Genomic DNA, 13,353 nt, shown 5'->3' with positions numbered 1-13,353 from the left:
TTTCGGACCAGAAATCAAGAAATATACCACATCAGTATGTTTGTTTTATGAGATAAACAGAGTTTTGTCAAGAATTGTCCTACTGCTTCTTGTTATAAGTTAGAAACAAAATGTATTGGCCATAGAAAACAACGTAAAACTACATTTTTTTCAGCATAGCTTATCGGGTGCTCTCTTATAATTTCAAAGAAACTCAGATGTAATTAAAAGATTAATCAAAGCAACTCAAAACTCGAGTTTGCAAACAAAAGGCGGAATCATTACGGTTGAATGCTTTACAACAAAGCCAACTCATGAGATATCTGCGTCGCAGACCACGCACTGCGGCGCTCAGTAATCCTATTAATCCGTATAATTTGAAAACAAAAGGGCTAGCTAGTAGCTAGCTAAAATATCAGAGTATGTTATGAAAATCATGTAATATCTTTAAAACTATAGACAGTAGCAACGTCATTTAAAGTGGAATAAATACTTGAATAATTTTTAGGAAAAGTCAAGAAATTTCAAAGCTGTGGATCGCGCAGTTCTTTAATGATATTGCTTTGAAAAGTACCAAGTCCCCACCGACCCCCCCCCCCCCCCCACAGGAAATAGAGTTAAGAACATCTATGTCTCATGACAGATTGTATGATTTATTGCTGTTGCATATACACAAAGAGGAAGTCTCTAGCTTGAATGTAAACGATATATCAAGGGACTTCATCAATGCAAACTCTGCCAGGCAAGCTACATTTGGTTTTCCAAATGAGTAATCCCAGACCCAAGACTTTCTATATTTAATTTGTTTTGATTCTCATATGTCACTTTGTACAATTATCTTGCTTGTAATTTTGTAGTTGTTATGTACTGGTAGGGTAATAGTTATAGGGTTATTCCAGACAGATTGCGCGATAATGATTTTTAAATTTGGGTGAGTTTTTTTGGCAAGGCATCTCAGGTAAAAGCAATTACAATGGAGTAAGATGCTGGTTTTGGAAATATTGTCCATGAATATCTCTTAAAAACAAATCCATCAACATTGGTAGGCTATTGGTATCAGCTTGGATAGCTGTCAGTGTTTTTTGACGTTTACTGCCGAGTAGGGGAGAGTGGGGTTAGTTGGAAGGCGGGGTTAGTTGAAAAATGATCATTTTTTTAACTCTCGATAACTTTTTTAAATATTTACTGCCAACATGTGAAGTAGTTTATAAAAACACATAATCCATGTTAGTTTCGATTTGTTGAGTCAAGGTATACCTGTTTGGCTAACAATTTACTATTTTCTTACTTTCGAAGTAAAATTTTTGGCGTATTAAAAAACATCTTATGCGTCGATATCGTTAAAGATAGGCAGAAGTTTTTTGGTGTGTGTCATCTGTAGGTGTTCAGCAACACTAAGACATAAACAAATTTTAGTCCAATGCGCCATGCTTGAATATTTTAGGAAAATAGTTTGTCATATGCTAATGGGGCTAGTTGGAAAATAGTGGGTGGGGTTAGTTGGAAAGTGGTTTGATAACGGTATGACTATGTAGTACGATAAGAGTATATCGTCGTGGTATGATAATAAGTAGTATAAGCTCCAATGTATTTGTTTTAAGCAGACATACATTGTAAAATTTTAATTTGAACAACTTGGAAAGTGTTATACATACGGCATCACAAGTTTTAACAATGCGTTTATTAAAAAATGGTTTTACGATGATTAGGTGTAGAATTCATTGCATTTTGATTTTAAAGCAGGTAAACATATTTGCTTACAACCCCATGTAAAATGTTTGTTGGTTGAAAAAAGAGTATCCAGTTCATTAGTGGGCATTAAACTGACGTTTTTCAACTAACCCCAGGCATGGGGTTAGTTGAAAAATCAATTGTATGTTTGTTTATGTTAAATTTTCATTAAAAGTTGAATTGACTCAATCCTTATTTTTGGTTGTATGATAGAGGACACCATAGATGATAATTTAAGCCACTTCACGTTGTCAGGTTATGCACCAATTGTTTTAAATTTCAATTTAAAAAAAAATCTTTCCGACTAGCCCCACTCTCCCCTATTACACCCCAAAGGGGATAAATTGGTTTGGTGGAGACCTGTACCAGACAAAGTCACGAGGGTCATTCCTGACAAAGTTGTGTGTTAAAAATATTGCATCTATTCTATTCTGCAATCATTTTGGCTGGAATTACCCCAATCATTCGAAATTACTGCTATCTAGCACCTTGTGACTTTATAACATATGACGTGCCTTTGCCCGAAAAACCGCAAATTAGACTCATTGCAACTATAAATGTTATGTGCATAGCCTTTTACTTCGCAACAGCTTTTGAGCCCCCCCCCCCCCCCCCCCCCCCAAGCTAAAATGTATAATTACGGGCCTGGTCCAGTCGATTGATACAAGTTAACTTTATATCGATGTTTTGATAGTTTCAGAACAAAAAGCCTATTTCAGACCAACAAAAGTGAAGTTTTTTCCTGCCATTTTAGTTTTAGCAGATTGTTTGCTAAAAACGAATATTTTCATTGTTTGTTTTTTTTGAAAAAAGTTTGAACACTCAGTTTCAGTTTAATTTTTGTTGTATCATCAGTTGCATTGACGATCATAACTTTCAAAAAGAAACGATGGTATCAAGCAACGCCAACTCAACATTCGGGGTCTCTGAGTAGCCCATGCACTTAAATGGTAGCCACTTTAACAAGTAGAAATTCTGCTACTGCGAATGACCACAATGCAACCGCCAACCAATCAGAACATGTTATAAGAGGCTACTGTCCAATTGTGACCTTTCTAGCACTCAGCCAGAGAGTTAATGCTTGTTTTGAACTTTATTTGGTAATTACAGAAGAAAAAAGGGCAATAGCAGAGGTAGGAATCGAACCCGTGTCAATGAAATAACTACTTTCTAGCTCTAACCCTAACCCCTAAGCCAACCAGCTGACAGAAAATCCATCACTTGATATCATCTTCTTTTCGCTCTTTTTCACGTTATAGAAAACGTAGCTTATGATGGTAGGCACTTTAACAAGCAGATTTCTAATAATCCACGCGCGTATCCAATCCAACCACGAACCAATGAGATGCTACGTTATCTGCTATTGTGACCATTCCAGCATTCAGCCAGAGCATTAATAATTACTTTGAACTTTGTTTGGTAATTACAGAAGAAAAAAGAGCTATAGCAGAGGTGGGAATCAAACCCACGTCATTGTAATAACTACTTCTGCCCTAACCCAATGCGCCAAGCCAACCGATGGCATAGCGATGATTTAATTTAGCTAGAATTTGCGTTTTTCCTTTATTCTTCCCAAACGCAATCTTTGATAACGTCATGAAAAGCGTAGCTTCTGATTGGTTTGTGCTGGATTGAATATCTGCATGTTAAAGTGCCTACCGCTTATGATTGGTTGGCGGTGCATTCTAGTCAATTGCAGTGGCAGAATTTTTCTTTGTTAAAGTGGCTACGGTACCCACATAAACGCTTTCCTTAGAATTTCTCTTTATTTATATAATAGCGACACTGCAAGTGGTGGCGGTACGTGACCGCCCTGATAGCTCAGTTGATTAGAACGTAACTTCGTGAACGAAGAAGCTTCAAGATCAAGCTGCGGTGGCTCGACTATCGGGGAGTGCGCTTGAACACTGCTCACCATTCAGCGGCACCTAATGGGTGGAATAATTTCCGCCAAGAACACTTCAACATTCGGAAACTCCACTCTACCAATCTTGATCGGTAGCCTAACCGGCCTGCGTCAAAAGCCTCTACAAGTAACCTATGCGAAATTACCAGGAATAACGATCGACTTTGTCAGTCCGAGAATAAAAATGCAAAACCAACCTGTTAGGCTACCTGTCTAATGTTAGGTACCCCGAGGGAGGTTACATTGGCTTGGACATGAAGGAGAAAGATTTCCATTGTTCTTTCTTAACATTAAGCTCACGATCAGTTTCCTGATTAGCGATGGAAGGAAAGCTATTTGCACCAGTTTTGGCTTCTTTCAGTTACTGTCGCTGTTTCTGGAAATAAACTGCAATGGTTTTATGTCCTGGCTCAGAGTGTCTTCTAGGTTTTTCCAGGGCTTGTGCAGTGTGGAATGGCAGGGTCGTCCGCGAGTAGCCTACCAGTACATCATTTGCAGCGACGATAATGAGTGAGCCATTGTAAAAGCGTGGACCAAAATACAGTGAGCACTACAGAATCAAAGTTTCACAAAATAGTTGGAACGTAGCGAACATCACATCATGTGACAACAATGAAAAGAAGCCTATCAGACACGAAAAATATTACAAACAACATTTCAAGTGGAAATGGACTTCATTTGCTTTATCTCGACCGTGTTTTTGTTAGTTATTTAAAAAGCCTTCAATTAAACCCATGTCAAACCCTTTGAATCAAGCGTCAAGAGTGGATTTCTCCATTCGAAGGACAAAATTCCCACAATATTTCAACCAAGGCAAAATTTAAAAAAAAAATTCTTTCAAACATTTTACAAAAAGATGGCCATTAGGCTAATTATTCAAATTCAATTTTATTTTGCATTGCTGGCACCTATGCTGGCACCAATATGTAGAGAACGATAAAGTAAACACACGAGTTAAACTCTAAATAAAGGGAAAGTTAACAAAACTACAAGGTTTAAAACATGCATCGATAAACAGGAAAACACTTGTTCCTATCTTAAAATGCACAACCACCAAACCTAGAAAAGAAAAAAAGAAAACAAAACTTTACTGTGGGCCTATTTCTTCGCTTGTAAAATAGGCCTACAATCAAAACATGCAAGTGCAACAAGCAGTATAGCGTTGATAGGGAGGTCCAGGGATACTTTTGGACCCGGACCCGGGATAATTTTAGAGAACCTTTTCAAAGGGCCCGAAAACATGAAGAAACCCTAGCGTATTCTTTGAAGTTTGAATAGGCTACATTGCGTTTTTCTTACAAATGTCTTGATTTGGGGCTCAAGGATCTCATTGGTACCGGTCTCAAAATATCTTTTCATTGGTAAAAAGAGCGATTTAACCCAAAGAAATTCAAACAGTGACAAGTCTCCCGAAGTTTTTACTTTGAGGGTTTCGTATTTAAAAGCTAGGCTGTGACGTCATAAAAGACTCAGGGAGTTGAAAATTGTAGGAAACCGGCTCAGTGTGACCGTGCGGATTCAGAAAAAATTGATTGATTGATTGAATCTTTATCCTCGGAAAGATCATCTTATTCTTATTCCGAAAGGATCATTCATTAAATATTATAGGCTACTCAAGAACTAGTTTTGCCTCAGTTTCATTTTAAGGTAAGGCTGATTCAAAATGTGCTTTGTATTGTTTTTTTTTTTATTACATGTTGGTTTTTCACTATAAAAAATAAATTCCCTTTTGTTTTTTCTGTGATTTTTTTCTTTTGCTGCTATTTTCCTTTTCCGTATTTTTGGTTTCCTTTGCATGGTTGTTATGGACTAATGGTCAGGGTTGCCAGATAGCCTTTTTTTAAGCAAAATTCCAAAAATCTGGCCTTTTTAAATTGCAGTTGGCTTAGAAAAATTGATGCAAATAAGACCAGAAAATCTGGCCTTATTTGGCCCTTTTTATGGCTGCAAATTTTGACCGGTTTAGAAAGTATTATTTTAAGTAAATTGCAAATAAAAGTATCACTTATCATCACTTAAAGCCTGAACTATATCTGTTTTAATTACTAAGTAGAGACATAGAGAGTAGAAAATCTGTTAGCTGTGGACAGGGTGGTTCTATTGAGTTGAACCGGGTTTCGGGACTATTGCCAAGTAGCCTAATTAGTGAAGTCTCTTAGCTTAGTCAGCAGTCAGTACATACTGTAGTACTAACAACGCAGGACTATGTAAGCAACTGATTTTGTAAACCATCTAAAAACTTCATAGACCTGCTGATTATAGGATAATAATAATAGAAAGAACCAATTTTATCAGAAACAGTTATATTTTAATCATTTTTTTGAAAATTTAAGGTATAGCCTATTCTCCAAGTATTGAAAATAAGTAAGTATACAGTAAGTAAGGCATACTGATGATGAATTAAAGTGATAATGGTTTCTAGTTTTTCTGCTACTACAGTAATTGTTTATTAAACAAACAAACCGGTCATTATGCTTTGACAGTGTTAAATTATTTTCTGTTATGCTTGATCGTTAAATTGACATTTACAACAAAAATATTTTAATTAAGTTGTTAGCGTTTATTTAGCCTTAATAGATGTAAATAAAAAGTTTGTCCTTTTTTTGGCCTTATTTTATAATGAATTTGGCTTTACTATAGCTTGAGTATCTGGTAACCCTGCTTATGGTGGTCTTTCTTTCGGATTCAGACTCTTTTAGCTTTCTCCGCTGATGTGCTGACGCCTAGCAGTTTGTGCCCATGTTCAGGATTTCGGCTGTGCCTTGCCGTTGCGGTATGGGATGGAAGACAGCCTTCCATCATCCACACTCTAACACCTCATCAAGATATACACCATTTGTATATAAGTTGAGTTGAACAATCCATTTGATTGAATCTTTATCCTCGGACTGGGAAAGCTTTTTGCAGAGCTTAATTTTGGCAGTTTCGTATTCTTGCAGAGGCTTTGAATCACTGACGCAGGCCCGGTCACCGAGATTGACAGAGTGGAGTTTCTGATTGTTGAAGCTGTTGCTGGAGAATTATTCCATCCATTAAGTGCCGCTGAATTGAGAGCAGTCCTTGAAATGCGTTGCTCAAGTGCACACCTCGAAAGTCAAACCCGCTTGATTTTGAAACTTCTTTGTTTCTGAAGTCATGTGCTAACCAACTGAGATATCGAGGCAGACTATCGCCTATCGGATTTGTGTGAACATTTGAACAAAAGTCTAGAAACAATCACATTGGTTATGTGGCAGAGAGCTCTAAAGTCAGTGCTAATTGTGATGGTCTGGTGGTGTGCTTCAGACAAAAAAAGAAACTTTTGTGACAGATCAACGTGATTAAGCATTCGAACTAAAAGCGGTTAAAAGAGTTGATGAAGCAGAGCAGTACTGTTTCCATTTCGTTGTATTCTAGATTCAAATGTCAACCAAGAACAATAGAATAGCATATTGTGACATTAGCATATTGTTAGTGAAGAAATCACAAAATTTTTGAATGAAAATAATTTAGAGATAGAATTGAAGATTTCTATAATGGATTGGAAAACAATAACTTTCATCTCATACCCTGATTGTTCATTGCGTTACCATGGATGTTACAGGCTAAACCAAGTTTGCCAAATCTTGAGAAAATTGAATTCCGTACCATCGTATGCCGCAATATGCCTAATTCTATTGTTTCTGGTTGACATTTTAGGCTAATCTAGAAAATTATTTTTGTAGTTATAGCCACGTAGCACTGAGTTACGGTAGGTAGCACAGTATATGACAGATTAATTAAAAGGAAATGTTTACATCTATGGCAACGTTTATAATAATAATAATATATGAGATGTTGTAAGCTGAGTGCTTATCCATCTTTCAATCACGTACAGTAAACAACTAATAAAGATAATAACAATATTAAGATTAACAGAGGTATCAACAGTCGTCGTCGTCGTCGTGTGAGCCTCTGGGGCCGAGGGTCTATCCTTTTACCACCTCAGATTCACGATGTTCCCGGACTACACTGGGGTATCAACACGTGTGTATCAACAGTGATACACACACAAAAGTAAACAGCTATGTAACATCAATGTGACTAGGTAAAAAGACACACAAAAACAATACCAAAATTTTTGTTATTGTACTAAAGCAATATTGGTATGCATCAATTAGGCAGTGACTACTGGAAAGCTAACAGTGTAATTGAACACTAGTGTTGGTACAGTATTAACAGTAGGCTACACAATCACAACAATAAATAGTACACTACAGTATTAGATATTGGCAACAACAGTATAAATAGAAAGTAACGTTAAAAATTTTGGAAACAAAACTGACTGTGGTAAGCTTACACAAAACACAACATAAAAATTAGAAACATTGTGGGGTGTACACAATATCCCGGTTTTGGAAAAATTTATTTAATGAAGCTTGACGAAGCAACCACATGTTGAGGGAGACTGTTCCACCCATTGATCACACGGCAAGTAAAAAAGTTACCAAATTTTATGATCTTGGACCTTGGCTTTTCCAGCTTAAGGCTGTGTCCTCTTGTAGCAATGTTTTTCAGGTCCAGTGTGGTTTTCAGGTCCAGTGTGAATTGTTTTCTTTATGTAGTGCTCCATGCAAAAAAAAAATATCTATAGCGCTCTTATTGAGCATGCATGTAGTTGTGCGCACATTCCGCACAATCTCAAAAACAACCACCTTTGCTGCGTTGGTGTCGACATCAGAATTAGTTTAAAATAATGAAGTGTTGTGCAATGGATGCAACCTAGTTCGTACCCTGAACAGTTTGTACCCTGAAAAGATCAAGAGAAAAAATTAAAAAAAGTCAAAGTCGCTGATTGCAGTTTCCGCAAACAAACAAAAACTTTTAGGATCATTACCGGAAATTTTAAAATGTTTGCAGAAACTCCGATCAACCCTAATCCTTTTAAAATGTTTGTGGAAACTGTGATCAGCGACTTCGGCAAACTCTTAGAATCATAGGATCATCATTGGAAATTTTAGTGTTTATGGAAACTGCAGAAAAACGGTTCTATTTTTTTTCTTGATCTTTTCAGTTTGGTTGTTGCAAAAACTCCGATCAGCGACTTCGGCTGTTTTTAATTTTTTTTCTTGATTGTTTCCTAACCCTAACCCCTTTTAAAACGTTTGCGGAAACTGCAATCAGCGACTTCGGCAAACTCTTAGGATCATTACCAGACATTTTGAAATGTTTGTGGAAAAGCGGAAACTGTGATCAGCGACTTCGGCTTTATTCTATTTTTTCTCTCGATCTTTTCAGTTTGTTTGTTGGCGGAAACTCCGATCAGCGACTTCGGCTATTTTTAATTTTTTCCTCTTGATCTTTTCCTAACCCTAACCCTTTTAAAATGTATTTGCTGAAACTGCGATCAGCAACTTCGGCTAACTCTTAGGATCACTACCGGAAATTTTAAAATGTTTGCGGAAAAACGGAAACTCCGATCAGCGACTTCGGCTTTGTTCTATTTTTTTTCTCTCGATCTTTTCAGTTTGTTTGTTTGCGGAAACTGCGATCAACGACTTTGGCTTTGTGCTATTTTTTCTCTCGATCTTTTCAGGAGGAAAATTTTAAAATGTTTGTGGAAACTGCGATCAGCGACTTCGGCTTTTTTTTAATTTTTTCCCTTGATCTTTTCAGGGTAGGAGCTGAGGGAACGAACTGTTCAGGGTATGAACTAGGTTGCAACCACGTGCAATAGATTGAGTTTCATTTTTAGCAGCATGATTGTTGCTTTCTTCACAATGTACGGTAGATATTAATGACCTGTTTTAGCCTGATGCCGCGAGTTTGCTGTGGAACTTTACAACAGAAATCTGAACCTTGCCGGCTACAAAACTGCCCACTATGGAACGACAACATGTGTACCACCAAGAACTGTGTTTACCAGATCATATGCAAGAAATGTAGGAACAGCTACATACGCAGCACAATCCGTTCACTCCACTCCTGCTTGAAAGAGCACCTTAGCTCAGATAAAAGTTCAGTCTTTGATCATCAACAACAGTGCCTTGCCGACTTTAAATTTACAATCATTGTACAAGAAAACGACGCGGTACAATTGCGCTTCAAACAGGTCATTTTCATAAGTCAACAAAGTCAAAAAACTAACAACCATGCCGAAAAGGAAGAACCATGTCACCCAATCTATTAATCAACTGATTCAACAAACTTTCACAGCAGGCTTGCCAGATTTTTTTTACAAAAAGTAGCAAAAAAGTAGCAAAATGGATTTGAAAGTAGCCCAATTTCTGCGCGATGTTTTTCTTTCAAGGAAAACTGTATTTTGTATGTTGCATAATTTTCCAACATGTCCCAATTGTAAGATATTGCATTGTATATCAGTTCCTACTGTACAATTAAACTTTACAACCTTAAATTACCTAAACAGAAAAAAAATGATAGGCTGCAGTATTGACAGTCAGTAATCGGAAAGATCACAAGAACTATATATAATACAAGAGCAGAAATATATGCAAAATAATGCTTACACCAACAGACCAAGAAATGAACACCAATACCGTTAATTGTTTTAATGAAACCTATACGAGTACTAAAAAAAAAGTCTATTGATTGTTTTACAATACCACTAAGTGATGTATACAACACAAAAATGTCAACATAAATCTTACAATACCCACATGGCAATGACAAACCTCACGGAGTTAAGAGTTATTTATGCATTCATATCTAGGTAGTGCTGCATAATTGTGCTCATTGAAATATTCATTACTATCAAATATCTCTATGAATACCAGTATATGTGATCTAGACAGTTTTGTTCATGGTAAGTTGAAAATGGATATATATTGTAAGGTTTAAAACACAGAAGAAAGTGAGCAATGATGGTAGCACAACAAAGATTAACGAAAAGAGTTTAGTTGGTAGCGCTAACCAGAGGAAAACTGGTCACAAAATTACAGACTGTCACAGCTAGCCTCCATTGGGCTAATAAGATTTGCTACATTACTACCCACTACACCTCTAGTCTTTGTCTAATTAAACAATACCGTACATATCTTGTTTAAAGTTTACTAATTCAAACTTAAACCCAAATCTTAACCACAAAAAATAAGTCTATCACAAAATTCACACTCTAAGTCTAATCTATCAATAGCAACTACTTACAAAACCCCCTGGGAAACTTCTGCTTTATAACAACAAACGCATAGATCTAGATGCTGATAGTGAGGCGACAATAGCCAATACTCGAGTTCGACTCGGCCAAGGCCAACTGGGTAAAACTCAGCAAGACGCTACTCGCTCATTGGCTAGGAAAAGTACACGTGGTCACGTGGAAGGGGTCATCACGCCATTTTTACCAAAATAAGAGAGAAGAGAAAAAACGTAAAAACGCTCCAAAGTGAGAGATGTGATGCAAGTCGATTATTCTGTGATTCCACTTTCATCTTTGTTAGGCATTGGGAAGTAAAAAGTAGCCCAAAAAGTCGCAAATTTCAAAAAATCGCAAACCTTCAAATTCAAGTCGCGAAGCGAATTAAAAGTAGCCCAATTCGCGATAAGTAGCCCAATCTGGCAACTCTGTTTCACAGCAATAACACCTAACAGCACAGAAACTCAACAGACAGTAGCCTCAAGCCAAACAAAAGTATCACATTAAAGAACGACTCACTGACTTCAACACCATTCGTAATAGCGTATGACCAGGGAACTGTGTTCCTAAAGCTAGTAGCCTACAATTCACTATATATTACTGCTGCATCATGGTAAGACAGGTCATTAATATCTGCAATGTGAAGTAAGCAATGAAGTGTTGCCTGACAAAAAGTTGTATCCCAACTTAGAAAAAATTGTGATTCAGGAAATTTTGAAATCTAAAAAAACATTCGTTTAAATTGTTTTGTTAATATTTTTTGTATGATATCAGTTGACACTGGCAGAAAAAAAAAATTTGGAAAGAGGTTGGCCTTTTTTCCAAGAGTTTAGTGTAATAAAAACAGTGTAGTGTAATAATAATGCAATAAATGAATTTTTGGCAATTAAGTGTTGAATAGCAAAGATTATTATTCATCTGGTAACACTGTCATAAAACTGTCTTTCATTTATCTCCGGCTGGGGAGCAAGGCCTGACACTTTGCGTATAGCAGCCTTTGGCCTCAGCCACAAAATTGACAGTGACCGGTTCAGGGTTGAAAAAAACCTGCGTTTTTTTAAAAAGCCCAACCCGCCCTGGTTTTTTTGGGTTTTTTTAAAAAAGACGCAAAAAAGGTAGATTTATGCTTATTTCACCTCAAAACTACTTTTTACGAATGAAGTGCCTTTCACTCACAGTACATGCTTGCATAACTCAATAAAATAATGCACTAGGGTTGTTGCTTGAATGTTGCATCATCCATTAATTTCAAGATCAAGTTGGATGTCGCATTATCCACTGATTTCTACACCAAGTTGATGCTACCGTGGTGGAAATCACATTATTGCATCACTTGCTTTAGATTTGAAGGCAAGGAGCATTTATGCCATCATGTTTAAATATTTTTTATCATTTATATATATATTATATATATAGCAATGGATGAGCAATTGAGCGATTGCGTGGCCAATGACCATTTAGGCAAATGCTCTGAAACAGCCATGCGTTAGAATCCAGAATCTGTAATTGTTAAATAGCCTCCTAAATTGCATTTCACATCATATATACAGACTGCAGTAGAGTAGTACTTTCACCAGTTTAACTATAAGGCCTTCTTGCATAAATGAGCTTCAGTGTAGTATACACAAAGTGGCATTACTTGATTTTTGTGTACTGTACAATATCCATTGCGTTTTCAGTTTATTCTTGGAAATTTACTTCACAATCATATCCTTAAGTCCTAATTTAAAGTTTGTTTTGAGTGCCTTGTAGTGTTTTTGTTCATGTTTTTAATTTTCTAATAAAAACTGGACAAATATGATGCTCTGGGTTTTTTTTTGGGGGGGGTTTTTTAAGTGGGTTTTTTTAAAAAAACCCACCCGGGTTTTTTTGGGTCGGGTAAAATATCGACAACCCTGGACCGGTTGCATGCGTCCCACAGACCCACACCATTAGACAATCACCCCATTCTTGCTGGCATCTATCTGGTCGAGCTTCGTCACAAAGAAGCCACTTTGTCTCTTGGTCAGAAGTATCACCAGACTCCATTTGTTCATCCCCGATGCCGACACATGCCTCAGTGGCCTGACACTACAAAGACAGGCATGGGTGCGACTGGCCGACTGCGCAGCAACTGTCTTTGCTTGGGCGTCGGACTTTTCCTGTCCATTATGCACCAATGGGAAATAACCTGTTGTCATCAGACCACATCATCAACAACTTGAGTTTCAATTCTCTAGCTGGAGCATCCGGCTTCTGGCCAAGATGTTGATTGTTGCCTCTTGTGCATCACTACAATCTAATACGGGTCTGCTACTATTCGGTGAGTCCAATTCGGTGAGTTCCTAACCTCTAACCCCTAACCCTAAAACGGCAATGATAATTCGGCTACGGTACCCAATAATTTAAAAAAAAAAATTGAAAAAATCCCCCATTAAGAGATCGGACTTACCGAATCGGACTCACCGAAACGGGCCATTCCGATCTAATATCATACAGTAGCAATTTACAATTGATATTTTCAACCCTGCTTTGATGCCATAGTGTTTTATGAGTAGCCTACCACAGACATACAATGTTTACAAGTTGAAAGTATAAATGACTGTCTACTTTAGTGAAATAAAACCTTATATAATGTATAAATTTCTGT

The sequence above is a fragment of the Aplidium turbinatum genome, chromosome 8 (genome assembly GCF_918807975.1).
Source record: "Aplidium turbinatum chromosome 8, kaAplTurb1.1, whole genome shotgun sequence".
NCBI classification, from domain to species: domain Eukaryota; kingdom Metazoa; phylum Chordata; class Ascidiacea; order Aplousobranchia; family Polyclinidae; genus Aplidium; species Aplidium turbinatum.
Note: the sequence above shows the minus strand (reverse complement) of the source record.